The sequence below is a fragment of the Mytilus californianus genome, unplaced genomic scaffold (genome assembly GCF_021869535.1).
Source record: "Mytilus californianus isolate M0D057914Y unplaced genomic scaffold, xbMytCali1.0.p SCAF_3, whole genome shotgun sequence".
Taxonomy (NCBI): Eukaryota; Metazoa; Mollusca; class Bivalvia; order Mytilida; family Mytilidae; genus Mytilus; species Mytilus californianus.
This window is the reverse complement of record NW_026262679.1, coordinates 1,909,877-1,923,213: the sequence shown is the minus strand read 5'-3', so window position 1 is coordinate 1,923,213 and position 13,337 is coordinate 1,909,877. Positions and strand designations below refer to the sequence as shown.

Here is a 13,337-nt window from a genome sequence, read left to right as displayed (position 1 = left end):
ATTTTTAAATTACTTTTGATCATATTTTATTGCTCTTATTTTGTCGGCTAATGTCTGACAGTTATGAAAATTGAGATGGAATAAAATATTATACAGTTTTAATGTTCTTTATGTATTTGTCTAAGACAGGAACCGGTACTCCAGTGGTTATTGTTAATTGCTGTGTGCCATATTTGTTATAGTAAAAATCAGGCCGTTGGTTTTCTCTTGAATTGTTTCATACCGAGACCTTTTATAGCTTACAATACAGCTTTGGTTATTGTTGAATGTCGTAAGATAACCTGTAATTGTTCACATCTTTGACCAATGGTCTTTATTGGAACGGCTGTTGCATTGACAATCAATCACACGACATCTACTATTCTTCTGGAATTTTTTTTGTATTTTGACATAAGAGTATTCAGTGACGAGTCGTCTTTATATCATATTTTTATCATCAATAATGATAATTTATTTCATTTTTTTTTTTATAATTGTCTTTATTTTTCAAAGATGCCTGATGCATATATATATATATATATATATTACATAAATATGATGCGACGAATTTCAGTTTTCAAGCAGTTAAGTTACTAAAATTTAATGACATGAATTAAATGATGCAAGAACTATGAAAACTCTAAAGAGCAGAGAATAAATCATTTTGAAAAACTATAAATTAATTTATACAGGTACAAATATTTGTTAACTATGGCAAGCCGTTCTCGTCAAAGGTATGTTTAAAACATTTTTCGAAACATTTACACACTGAGAATTAAAAAAAACAAAAAAACACTGAGATTAAAAAACCTAAAAACACACACTGAGAATTAAAAATTACACACTGAAATTTCATAAAGACGCACTGAGATTACAAAAAATGAAAAACACACTCACTGAGAATTGAAAATTACATACTGAGAATTAAAAATTACACACTGAGATGAAATAAACTGAAAAACACACACTGAGGATTTGAAATTACACACAGAATTTAAAATTACACACTGAGATTTGTGCGCACTCTTTATGTTGATTGAGTGTGCTACGGATCATAAAAAATATTTACAAATCTTATAATTATCTCGAATTCATACTGTTTTTGCAAATAGTATTGAGTATCTATCAAAACAGGGACAGTTAGTATAGACTGTCCCTGATCAAAATGGCTCGGAATTACAAAAGAAGCTAAGAACGATTAATTCAGGAGACAAATGTTTGTAATATATATCCGAATAAAATTGTAAGGCAAAAATAGTTTAGACTCATTCAAATTTTCGTTACAGTCTTTTTGAAAATTTATGATAAAGTGTGTGTAGCGGATGATGAAATTCACACCAAAACATGACGACAGCACCGAAGAAACGTATTCTGATGCATGTTAATTATTTCATGAGACAAGAATGCAAACAAAATATATTTCCATTGAATTACAAATAAACTGTCCGTGGATGAGTATTATAAATCTTACTCAGGTCGTTCTACATTTGTAACCAACAAACTTTCGCAAATTTAAAATATCGATTTTTTTTTCCTCCTCTTTATAATCTTTGGAGTAAGTCGGTCAATATTAAAAAAAAATAAGGACTACAGTGAATACTCTTTGTTGTAAGTTAAATAATCGAGTAGGTGAATTTGTTTTTATCGTTTGTCGTCTGGACAAAAAAAAATATGGATATCTTTTATTAGTAAGGTGTAAGTAGTTCAAGTAAAATGGCTATTGAAAGTCTAAGTATACCGATAAATAAAAGGTCATTTTTAATTTGTAGACAAAAGCTCTATCATGTTACTTTATCCTCCACCATGTTATAGTATCTTACATTATGGTATGATATCCTCCATTATTATATGCTATCCTCCATTATGACATGTTATCCTCCACCATGGTATGCTATTCTCCATTATCATGTTATCCTCCACCATGGTATGATATCCTTCACCATGTTATGGTATCCTCCATCATGTTATGGTATCCTCCGACATGGTATGATATCCTCCATCATGGTACGATGTCCTCCTACATGGTATGGTATCCTCAATCATGGTATGGTATCCTCCATTATGGTATGATATCCTCCATTATGGTATGATATCCTCCATCATGGTATGGTATCCTCCATTATGGTATGATATCCTCCATCATGGTATGATATCCTCCATCATGGTATGGTATCCTCCATTATGGTATTGTATCCTCCATCATGGTATGGTATCCTCCATTATGGTATGGTATCCTCCATTATGGTATGGTATCCTCCATCATGGTATGGTATCCTCCGACATGGTATGATATCCTCCATCATGGTATGATATCCTCCTACATGGTATGGTATCCTCCATTATGGTATGATATCCTCCATCATGGTATGGTATCCTCCATTATGGTATTGTATCCTCCACCATGTTATGGTATCCTCCATTATGGTATAATATCCTCCATCATGGTATGGTATCCTCCATTATGGTATGGTATCCTCCATTATGGTATGATATCCTCCATCATGGTATGGTATCCTATATTATGGTATTGTATCCTCCATCATGGTATGGTATCCTCCATTATGGTATGGTATCCTCCATTATGGTATGATATCCTTCATCATGGTATGGTATGATATCCTCCATTATGGTATGGTATCCTCCATCATGGTATAGTATCCTCCATCATGGTATGGTATCCTCCATCATGGTATTTTATCCTCCATCATGGTATGGTATCCTCCATTATGGTATGGTATCCTCCATTATGGTATGATATCCTCCATCATGGTATGGTATCCTCCATTATGGTATGGTATCCTCCATTATGGTATGATATCCTCCATCATGGTATGGTATCCTCCATTATGGTATGGTATCCTCAATTATGGTATGGTATCCTCCATTATGGTATGGTATCCTCCATCATGTTATGGTATCCTCCGACATGGTATGATATCCTCCATCATGGTACGATATCCTCCTACATGGTATGGTATCCTCCATTATGGTATGATATCCTCCATCATGGTATGGTATCCTCCATTATGGTATTGTATCCTCCATCATGTTATGGTATCCTCCATTATGATATTGTATCCTCCATCATTGTATGGTATCCTCCATCATGGTATGGTATCCTCCATCATGGTATGGTATCCTCCATTATGGTATGGTATCCTCCATTATGGTATGATATCCTCCATCATGGTATGGTATCCTCCATTATGGTATGGTATCCTCCATTATGGTATGATATCCTCTATCATGGTATGGTATCCTCCATTTTGGTATGGTATCCTCCATTATGGTATGGTATCCTCCATTATGGTATGGTATCCTCCATCATGTTATAGTATCCTCCGACATGGTATGATATCCTCCATCATGGTACGATATCCTCCTACATGGTATGGTATCCTCCATTATGGTATGATATCCTCCATCATGGTATGGTATCTTCCATTATGGTATGGTATCCTCCATCATGGTATGGTATCCTCCATTATGGTATGGTATCCTGCATTATGGTATGGTATCCTCCATCATGGTATGGTATCCTCCATTATGGTATGGTATCCTCCATCATGATATAGTATCCTACATTATGGTATAAAGTAAAAAAAACAAAAATACCGAACTCCAAGGAAAATTCAAAACGGAAAGTCCCTTGACAATTGGCAAAATCAAAAGCTCAAACACATCACAACTGTCATATTCCTGACTTGGTACAGGCATTTCCTTATGTAGAAAATGGTGGATTAAACCTGGTTTTAAAACTAGCTAAACCTCCAACTTGTATGACCGTCGCATACAATTCCATTATATTGACAACAATGTGTGAACAAAACAAAACAGAAATAATAGGTAGGTAAAAATGTCAAAAATAGGGGTACAGCTGTCAACATTGTGTTATAATCTCAATCACTATAAAACAAACAAATATGTCAACAAAGGAAAACAAAATTATATAGACAAAGCACATAAGCACAAAAATGAAACACAAAAATACAAAAAATGACCACAGCACAACAACACAATGGCTAGATGTACAAGTACCGAGCCACGCCTAAAGGATATTACCAAAAATGAACCAAACAGTAAACGTTAATGATTTACAAAGACAAGAAAAAGAACACTATAACACGTAATTAAGATGATAAACAACGTCAGTACCTAGAACCTATACATCAAGACCATCATATTATTTGTGAAGTTGATACGGAATATTTATCAACAAGGTCTTGGTATCTTCCGATAAAGGACGAGACGTTCTTTGACATAACCCTGGTTCATCAACTTTCTGCTCAGACACTGGTGACGTTTTACAAAGTCTGAGTAGCAGCTGCAAGCTCTTGAATACCGAATGAGTTGGGAAATATATATCCCATATGCAGATGAGGTTGGTATATTGCTACTAAGGTGGGGGAAATTGATACTTTCAAAATTAAAATCGTCTCGTTTGACATAGATTCTGGTACTGAGATGACCGCTTATGTCAAATTCGAGGTATAAGTCTAAAAATGATGCGGAGGAAACCGTGTCTGTTGTTTCTTTAATTTCTGGTTCTGGAGGATATATTAATGGAACCCAATCAGAAAAATTTGGATTGTTTATGGAAAAAACATCATCAATATAGGAACTCCGACTCATATGAAAATAAGAAGAGGTCGGCAAGGAGAGGCGCACAGTTCGTTCCCATAGGAATGCCGACAATTTGTTGAAAAAGTCTACCTCCAAATTCAACAAATATGTTGTCTATGAGAAACTCCAGCATACTGATCATTTGTTCCTCTGTGTAGCATGTTTTAACTTTTTGTTCACTATTTACAAAATATTCCGTATGGTATCCCAAAACAATAAATTTATAGCGTATGCTACCATTTTTATATTGAAAAGCATTGTGAATTATTTCTTTTATACGATTTTTCAATTTCACATGGGGAATGGTGGTATCCACCATCATGCTATGGTATCCTCCATTATGATATGGTATCCTCCATCATGTTATGGTATCCTCCGACATGGTATGATATCCTCCATCATGGTATGGTATCCTCCATTATGGTATGGTATCCTCCATCATGGTATGGAATCCTCCAACATGGTATGGTATCCTCCATCATGATATGGAATCCTCCAACATGGTATGGTATCCTCCATCATGGTATGGAATCCTCCAACATGGAATGGTATCCTCCATCATGGTATGGAATCCTTCATCATGGTATGGTATCCTTCATAATGGTATGGTATCCTTCATCATTGTATGGTATCCTCTATTATGATATGGTATCCTTCATCATTGTATGGTATCCTTCATCATTGTATGGTATCCTCCATCATGGTATGATATCCTTCATTATGGTATGGTATCCTCCATCATGGTATGGTATCCTTCATTATGGTATGGTATCCTTCATTATGATATTGTATCCTCCATTATAGAATGGAATCATCCATTATGATATGGTATCCTTCATCATTGTATGGTATGATCCATCATGGTATGGAATCCTTCACAATGCAGTTGCAAGCTAACGGTTATCACCACTGGAACTTGCATCTTGGAAATATTGATCATACTTTCGTTTCGTCAACAAGGTATGAAAATCACCTCTTAGTACCTCATTTGAGATTTGTTATTAGATCTAAGCATTGAGGATACCTCCACTCAGTATTCCCTGGACAATGTGATCTGAGATTTTAAGATCTCGGCATGCAGAACTAGCGGGTATTGGTTATAACCATGCAGACGGGGACATATAAGCTTTATATATATTTTACTGCCAATTCAAGCAAATGTGAAAATTTCTGGATCCGCCACTGACAATTGTGATTAGTTTAAGATCGAATTTATCTATGAATTGTTGTGTAAAATTGCTAATATTACTAAAGAAAAAAAGCCAACATTATAAGTATTGTTTTTGCTGTTTTTACCGGAACCGGCAATATAGTGAATTTGTTGCCGACGCGGGGAAAATGGAAAATATGCTATTTTGCCGGCTCTAGGTAAGCAGAAGTCAAGTTAAAAACTATTTTGTTTACATATATGCAATTCAAAGAACTGGCTATTATTTCAAAAGCAACATTTTTGATTTTTGAAAATATGTTATTGATTTTGTTATATTGTATAATGTTTTATCATATTTATGATGCAATGAGATTTTTAACTTTTATTTCTTTAGTAGACTGTGACTGATTTTAGAAATAAGTTCAACTACATGTTTTGATATGATTTCATTGCAACAAATGGTTGCTCAATGTTTTTATTTTTATTTCTTAATTGTTATAAATTTTTATTTTCACTTTGACTGATAAATGTTTTTAAACGATTATATGTATCTCAAATATTGTTATCTGTTTTCTGATTTAACTACCAGTATATATATATCAGTAATTATTTGATTCTTTTATGTTGACAGTGTACATTTTCGTAGTACTTTTCGAACGTAAATATTAAATTTCACTCTTTATAAAGAACCGGCAAAATAACAAATTCACTATATTGCGCGGTGCCGGTAAAACAGGCATTTCTAAAGAAATATGCTATTTTGCCGGCACAATATAGCCGGTGCCTGCAAAATAGCAGGACGTCCCAGTTTACAGGCCGAATTGTCGTGAGGCCGAGACTTCTACCCCGAGTACAAACGGATGTATTAAACTTCACAGGTAAATACGCAGTAAAATAAGTAAGTAATATATAAATTCTTTATTTTTCATAAATTATGTAAAATATTTTTAGTTTTAATCTAGGGTTTGAAAAAATTGTAGCTTAGAAAAATTGATTTACAAGTGTATTTTCTGATTAAGTGTATCAGGGACTTTCTATACTATTTCATTTTAGTATAGAAAGTCCCTGAGTGTATATATATGTTCCAAAAAATTGGTGCTTGAAAATACAATCTCACTTGATAAATGATTGAAGATTGAGGACAAGTTTGTTAATTGTACCAAGTTATATAGTCTGTTTAAATATAAATAAAGTACTGACATTCACTTATAATAAATATATGTTTGTTATTATCATACAAATAAAATAAAACACTTTGATTTTATCATCATGATCATTGACAAATGATTCTATATCTCGGTTAATGTTATAGAGATAGTATAGTAATTTCGTTTTTAAAAATTATTTCAGATCTAAAAAAAAATTTTTTAAAATTTAAAGACTATATTACTTTTCAGTTGGAAAGCCACACGTCAGTTCTGCGCCTCCTTCCATATGACGTAACGGACAAGAATTCAAGGGCGACAATCGCGATTTTTACATAGACGGCGACAGTATCGCACCATCTCGGTAATTTGTTTACATCGTGTACGTTTGATTTTTCAAGAAATTTATTATTAAAGACAATTAAACTTGCATCATTTCATCATCAATTAGTTATATAGGTAAGGTTAACAGGTGACCATGCTATTTTTTCTTCTTAGGAGATTTTATTTTACAAGAAACAAACATCTGAAATTGGCAAGTGACGTTGTTGTTTTGGAAGATAAAAATATGGCGGGTGTTTTCCCCTTCTGAAAATAACTGACACATTTGCATCCTAATGGCTATTTAAATATAAAATGACAAAAAATAGTATCTATGATGATGGGAGTCCCTAAATATTTGCATAATTACCCATCACTCCGTGTCAAATTGCAACTGAGGCTGCGAAAGGGAAGCACATAAATCGACGCCATTTTTCAACAGATCCACATGAACAGTAGGTTTCTGTGCTCACAAAATCCTAGTAATATTCTGTTAATGGTTAGTAGAAAGATATGAACAATATCAATAACAAAATTTTATTGATCAGATCGGTTTATGCCAAATTATGGCTATATATTTGCCCCTTTTTCGATGCTGAAATTTCCACAGACCACATGTAAATAAACGCCCCTTTCCCAGCGTGAGACTTCAATTTTAAATAAAACTTTAATTTTGGCCTGTCAATGATAGCATTTATATTTTAGTTTATTTATTACGGTTGTGTAAAGCATTTGTGATCATTTGTTTGATTCTCTCGTATAGTAAAAAGGTTAGTTCAATGAGTGTGTGACAAAAAAAATAACAACAGAATAGAGTACTATGGCTAAAAGTATAAAGAATAGAGAAAAATTGACTAAAAAATATAAGGAATAGAGAATAATGTTGTGCTAATTTATTGAGAAAAGAGAATGATGGGCAAAAAGTATAAAGAATAGAGACAAATGACCTTAAAGATTTATTAATATAGAAATGGAGGACACGTACCCATCCAGACCCTTGTTTATGTGAACAACAGTACCATTTTTTTGTTAAATAATGCATATATGGTCATGAAAAATATTTTGAACAGATTTCAGGTATATGAAATATTAATCAGGAGGAAAGTATCAGTTCTGCCCCTCCTTCCATGCTAAAAAAACACACAAATTATATGTGATTGATTGTTGATTTTTAACGCCACAGTATTGGCAAGGTATGTGTTGTGGCCAGGTTTTATTGGTGGTGGATGCCTGTTTGCTCATATACTTTATAGTACAGCCCGAAGAATGCCCTTAGATTTGAGGGAATCTCAAATTTCACAACTGATTACATGTAGCTTCACAGTTTGAAGTCCTTGTAATTTATATATCACTCTTACCAATAAACCATGGTTCCAAGTATTATATTGACATGAATAAACTGACCACAGATGTTACACAAAGGTTATCTGATAAGAAAGTCAACATTTCGCCATTTTCTGTCTTTACTTGAAATATAAATATAAATATTCTTCATAAGATTTTGACAATCTAGTCAGTGTTTTTTTTTCATTAATCATGTTCAGATACAGTTAAAGGAATGTAATATGAAGTTATGATTTTTTTTTATTATTAATTTTCCATTTTTTTTAAATTTAGAATAGACCCATAATCTGTTGTCATTTTGAAGATTAATTTTCATTAGAAATGAATATTCTTAGTAATTTTCACAATTATTTTGATAAAATGTCATTTAATGATAAAAGGAAATTTCCTAAATATTTAAAAGAAATTCTTAATAGAATATTCATTAGGCAAAGACAATTTGGAAAAAGAACCCTCCTTTTTATACGCCCGTTTATGAGAGGTACAAATGTATTATGGTATACTGTTGTCCATCCGTCTGTCTGTCCGTCCGTCATAGATAACCACAGACCTTTGATTACAGCAATCCTAGTTCAGATAACTTGCACAAGGAGAGTTTGAATTCTCAACCTGAATGCAGACTTACTTGTGCATTTACTTTATATTTTTGCTCTCATACTGATATTTTGTTTGTAATTATGACGTTTACTTACATTTAATATCATAAAATATATATTAATATCTATTAAACAGATTGATATGTTATTATAGTGATGAATTTAACTTTAACATGTTAAGATACTGAAGTAAATGAATAAATAAATAAAAAAATTTCTTTGAACATATGTTGCTGTATATGATTATGACCTTTTCTTATCAGACATATCATATAAAGTCATTAAAATAAATTATTTATTTACATCAAAAGTCTAAACATTTTTGTTTTTTTTTTATTGAAGCTTATATGCATACTTTTGATTATTTAAGATTAAAATAAGAATAATTTCAATTTCAAAAAAATAATAACAAATATCCAAAAACAAACTTAAGTATACCGGTATACATTATGGGATTTTCTCATGATTGAAGGCTTTAGTGTAGCATAAAATTGCTTTTATCCACTCCATTTGATTTTTTGGGGATAGTTGTCTCATTGGCAATTATTTCACATCTGATTAGTTTTACATTAGTGAAATTAGAAACATTCAATTTAAATTAAAACTTGGACCACATAAGAATCAGTAGACAATTAAAATGTAAATTATAATTTCATATGACAACTCTAGAGAAGTTGGGAAATTATTTTCATTTAATATCATATGCATAAATTATATATTTACAGATACATGTAACAATAGAAAATAAGGAATAAAGAAGAGCAGGAAACATTAACTTCCATTTTGAGGATTTATGGAACAGAGGACTTTTTGACTTGTTTTTACTTTAACTTGGACTTTTTAACAATAATTATGCTTCTTAAATTTTAAACTTTATTGTTATGTGTTTGGTTTTTTTTTAACTTTCAAAGTATTTAAGTTGTATTAAATTTTGTTTATTTGATTGAAGCTTATTTACTTATAATTATTTAAGATATTATTTACATATGTTTCATTTTAACATTATTTTTATGCATTTGTATTTATTTATCTTTTAATAAACTTTTTTTTTCTTAACATTTTTATATATACAAAGTGAAACACCATAATCATTTTATATTGATGACATGGGGTAGATGTACATGAGACAATGCTGCTGCTGCAATACAATACAACATTCATAGATGCAAAGCAAGCACATTAGCCATATACATGTATGTACTGTAGTATTTGAGACATAAAAAAATATCAAAGATGTAAAAGGTCTACTTTAATGATTTATTAGGTGTGAAGGACTTAAATGGAGTGGTTTTAGAATCGTTCACTTCTCCCAGAGATATCCTTGATGTCTCTCTAGTGGCCTCTCATGACATGACTTTTCACTGTTATATGCTTCCAGGGAGATTTTGAAGTGTGGTGACCCCTGCACCTAAATAAATCATTTTCAGCAGATACATATCTCTGTTTTCAGACTATTTGATGAAAAGTTTAAACTAATATTCAAATTAGAAAAATGAAAACTGAGCAACTTGAACCCACAAAATACAAATGATCTCAGGTGCTCTGGAAGAGTAAGCAGATCCTGCTCCATGTGTAGTATTTAGAATGAGATGCCTAGGTGCCCTTTTCCTATATGTAATCACATGATTTTGCAAATTATTGTGTGCTTTTATTATTGCAAATTTGAAGAATGGAATAAAATGTGTAAAAAGTATTGCTTTTGCAGAAAAATCAGCACACAGATATAGGAATGGTATATATGTATCTGATTTAAGTATATCATGATAGACCTCGAAAAAGATTAGTGTGAAATAAAAGTTGTTGGTCGAAAAATTAATATCAACGCAACAAAACAGGATTTCCAAAAATCAGAGTGAGACATTCATATGCCATCTTCAAAGCAGACCTCAGAAGCAATATAGCTTTTTTTAATGCTCTTAATGGTCATATAGCTCTCACTTGTATTAAGACTTGTATGTACTAGGCATTGAGCATACCTGTTGAAGGTTAATCCAGGAAAGCCCTTGGATGCATTCAATTTAAAAAAACTTTTTTTTCATTTTCAATGAAGGAATAGTGTAATTAATGAATGCTTTTTTTGAAAAATACCATTGTTAATGTTAATTTCTTCAGCAGCAGCATATCTGAGTTGAACTATTTTTTTTGGAAAAAGTTGTTTTTAAAAGAAACCCATATTGACATGATTGACAATTGATAGAGGATGATAATTATAGGCAACAGTTTTAGCCTTCAACAATTTGCAAACCAATTTGTCAAGTATAAAGGACCTTATAAAACAGCATGTGATAAAAATTCTAAATCCAGAACTAATGATAAAATAAATACAGCTACTATATATATATATGGAAGAAAAACAAATTTGATGAATGGCCACTAAACTTTTTCAAAACATTTCTTTAAGAACATGCACACACTTTGAAAACACAATGACAAATATTTGTTACCAGGGCCCAGAAACACTTAAACATGAATGGTTAGTGTACAACAGGTTCCTTGATAAGGACAGGCAAAATACAAATGTTTGTGTGTTAACTTCCCACTTGCATATTAGTTTTATTTATACAATAAGAACAAAGACTAAAAATCAAGTGAAAATTATTGACTCATCAGATTTTCATGTCACAGTGGCAGGCAGGCAATATTTGTTGATTGATACTTTTAATATTTTTAAAATTGACAAGTTGACACATTTCAGGTAAATATTTACAGAAACAAAGAATGACTGTAATCATTAGACTTAAAAAAATGGCTTAAAACAGACATTAGCTGAGTGTTTACACTTTGCATTTGTGCAAGCTTTTCATTCAGACAATATTTTTTGCCAAAATACAAATGTTTGTGTGTTAACTTCCCACTTGCATATTAGTTTTATTTATACAATAAGAACAAAGACTAAAAATCAAGTGAAAATTATTGACTCATCAGATTTTCATGTCACAGTGGCAGGCAGGCAATATTTGTTGATTGATACTTTTAATATTTTTAAAATTGACAAGTTGACACATTTCAGGTAAATATTTACAGAAACAAAGAATGACTGTAATCATTAGACTTAAAAAAATGGCTTAAAACAGACATTAGCTGAGTGTTTACACTTTGCATTTGTGCAAGCTTTTCATTCAGACAATATTTTTTGCCAAACTGAAATTTCTTGAAAGTGGGAAAGGGGGGGGGGGGGGGCTTCCAGACATCTGAAGTCATTTATATGGAAAAATTCATTCATAGAATAAACCAGTTTCAATGTACTACATAAATCTGTTATACACTGCAGCATAATTAAACGAATAATTAAATAAATGCAGAAAATTGTTGAAACAAGGAGTCTGAGCAACATGAAAAAAATCAACAAATGACGGAATAAAGCCTTCAACCTATCAACATTTTTATGTAAAACATATTAAAAATCCAGGAAACATCATCACACTTCATTGTCTGAATCAATTTCGTGGTTAAAAACTGGTAAAATTGACATCATTTGCTCAATTTTGCAATGAAATAACGCCAAAAACGTTAGAAAAATGTTGAATTTTGACCTCCGGTTGAGGTATTTATTATGTAAACAAGACTCGAAGTGACGGGGAATTCTTTACATAGTCATGTGCCCATGTGTTTCTGGGTCACATTTATTTATATCTCAACCAATGAAAAGCTTTAGGATGCAATTGTGTCAGTTATTTTCAGACGGGGGTATTACCCGCGGTTTTTTGGAAACCAACGGAGGTAGTCTTTTGATTTATCATATTTCAATAACGAAGCACTTATTTTAATATATTTTTGGCAGTCGTGTGACAAAATCTATTCTGATGAAGATTAAACCGCAAATACTGTTGGATGATAAGTCGTTTTGATAAATTTATTGTCTGAATCATATGCTACGTTTTTGTTTACACGCTGATTACAGCGCCACCTAGACATTTTTAGATTATGTCCCCTTTCCCGCGTGACCACCGGAAAGAACTCTTCAATGTCACTGGCTTTCCCACTGTTTGATCAGTACTGATTATCATTGTTTATGTCATGTGTAGTTATAAAAAAACACTCCCTTGTATGTTCATGTGTATATGCCACATATAAGCCTCCTTTCATTTAGAGGAGCACCACCATGAGTTATGGATAGATGAGGGAATTGTCAACAGTGTAATTGTGTAAAAGAGACAATAACCCGACCATTATAAGGGC

At 32.1% G+C, this 13,337-nt stretch overlaps 1 protein-coding gene across 2 annotated transcripts in view; it reads left to right on the top strand.

Moving 5' to 3' along the window:
* The first annotated feature begins 6,588 nt into the window (after positions 1 to 6,588).
* The window catches only part of LOC127733814 (von Willebrand factor A domain-containing protein 5A-like), a 70,721-nt gene continuing 63,972 nt past the window's right edge, over positions 6,589 to 13,337 (top strand). The window contains exon 1 of one of the 2 annotated variants that reach the window (XM_052243202.1): positions 6,589 to 6,630. The gene's annotated coding sequence lies outside the window, so the exon portion shown is untranslated. Of the gene's footprint in view, positions 6,651 to 13,337 lie in introns of both variants that reach the window. The other variant, XM_052243201.1, reaches the window with a different exon arrangement.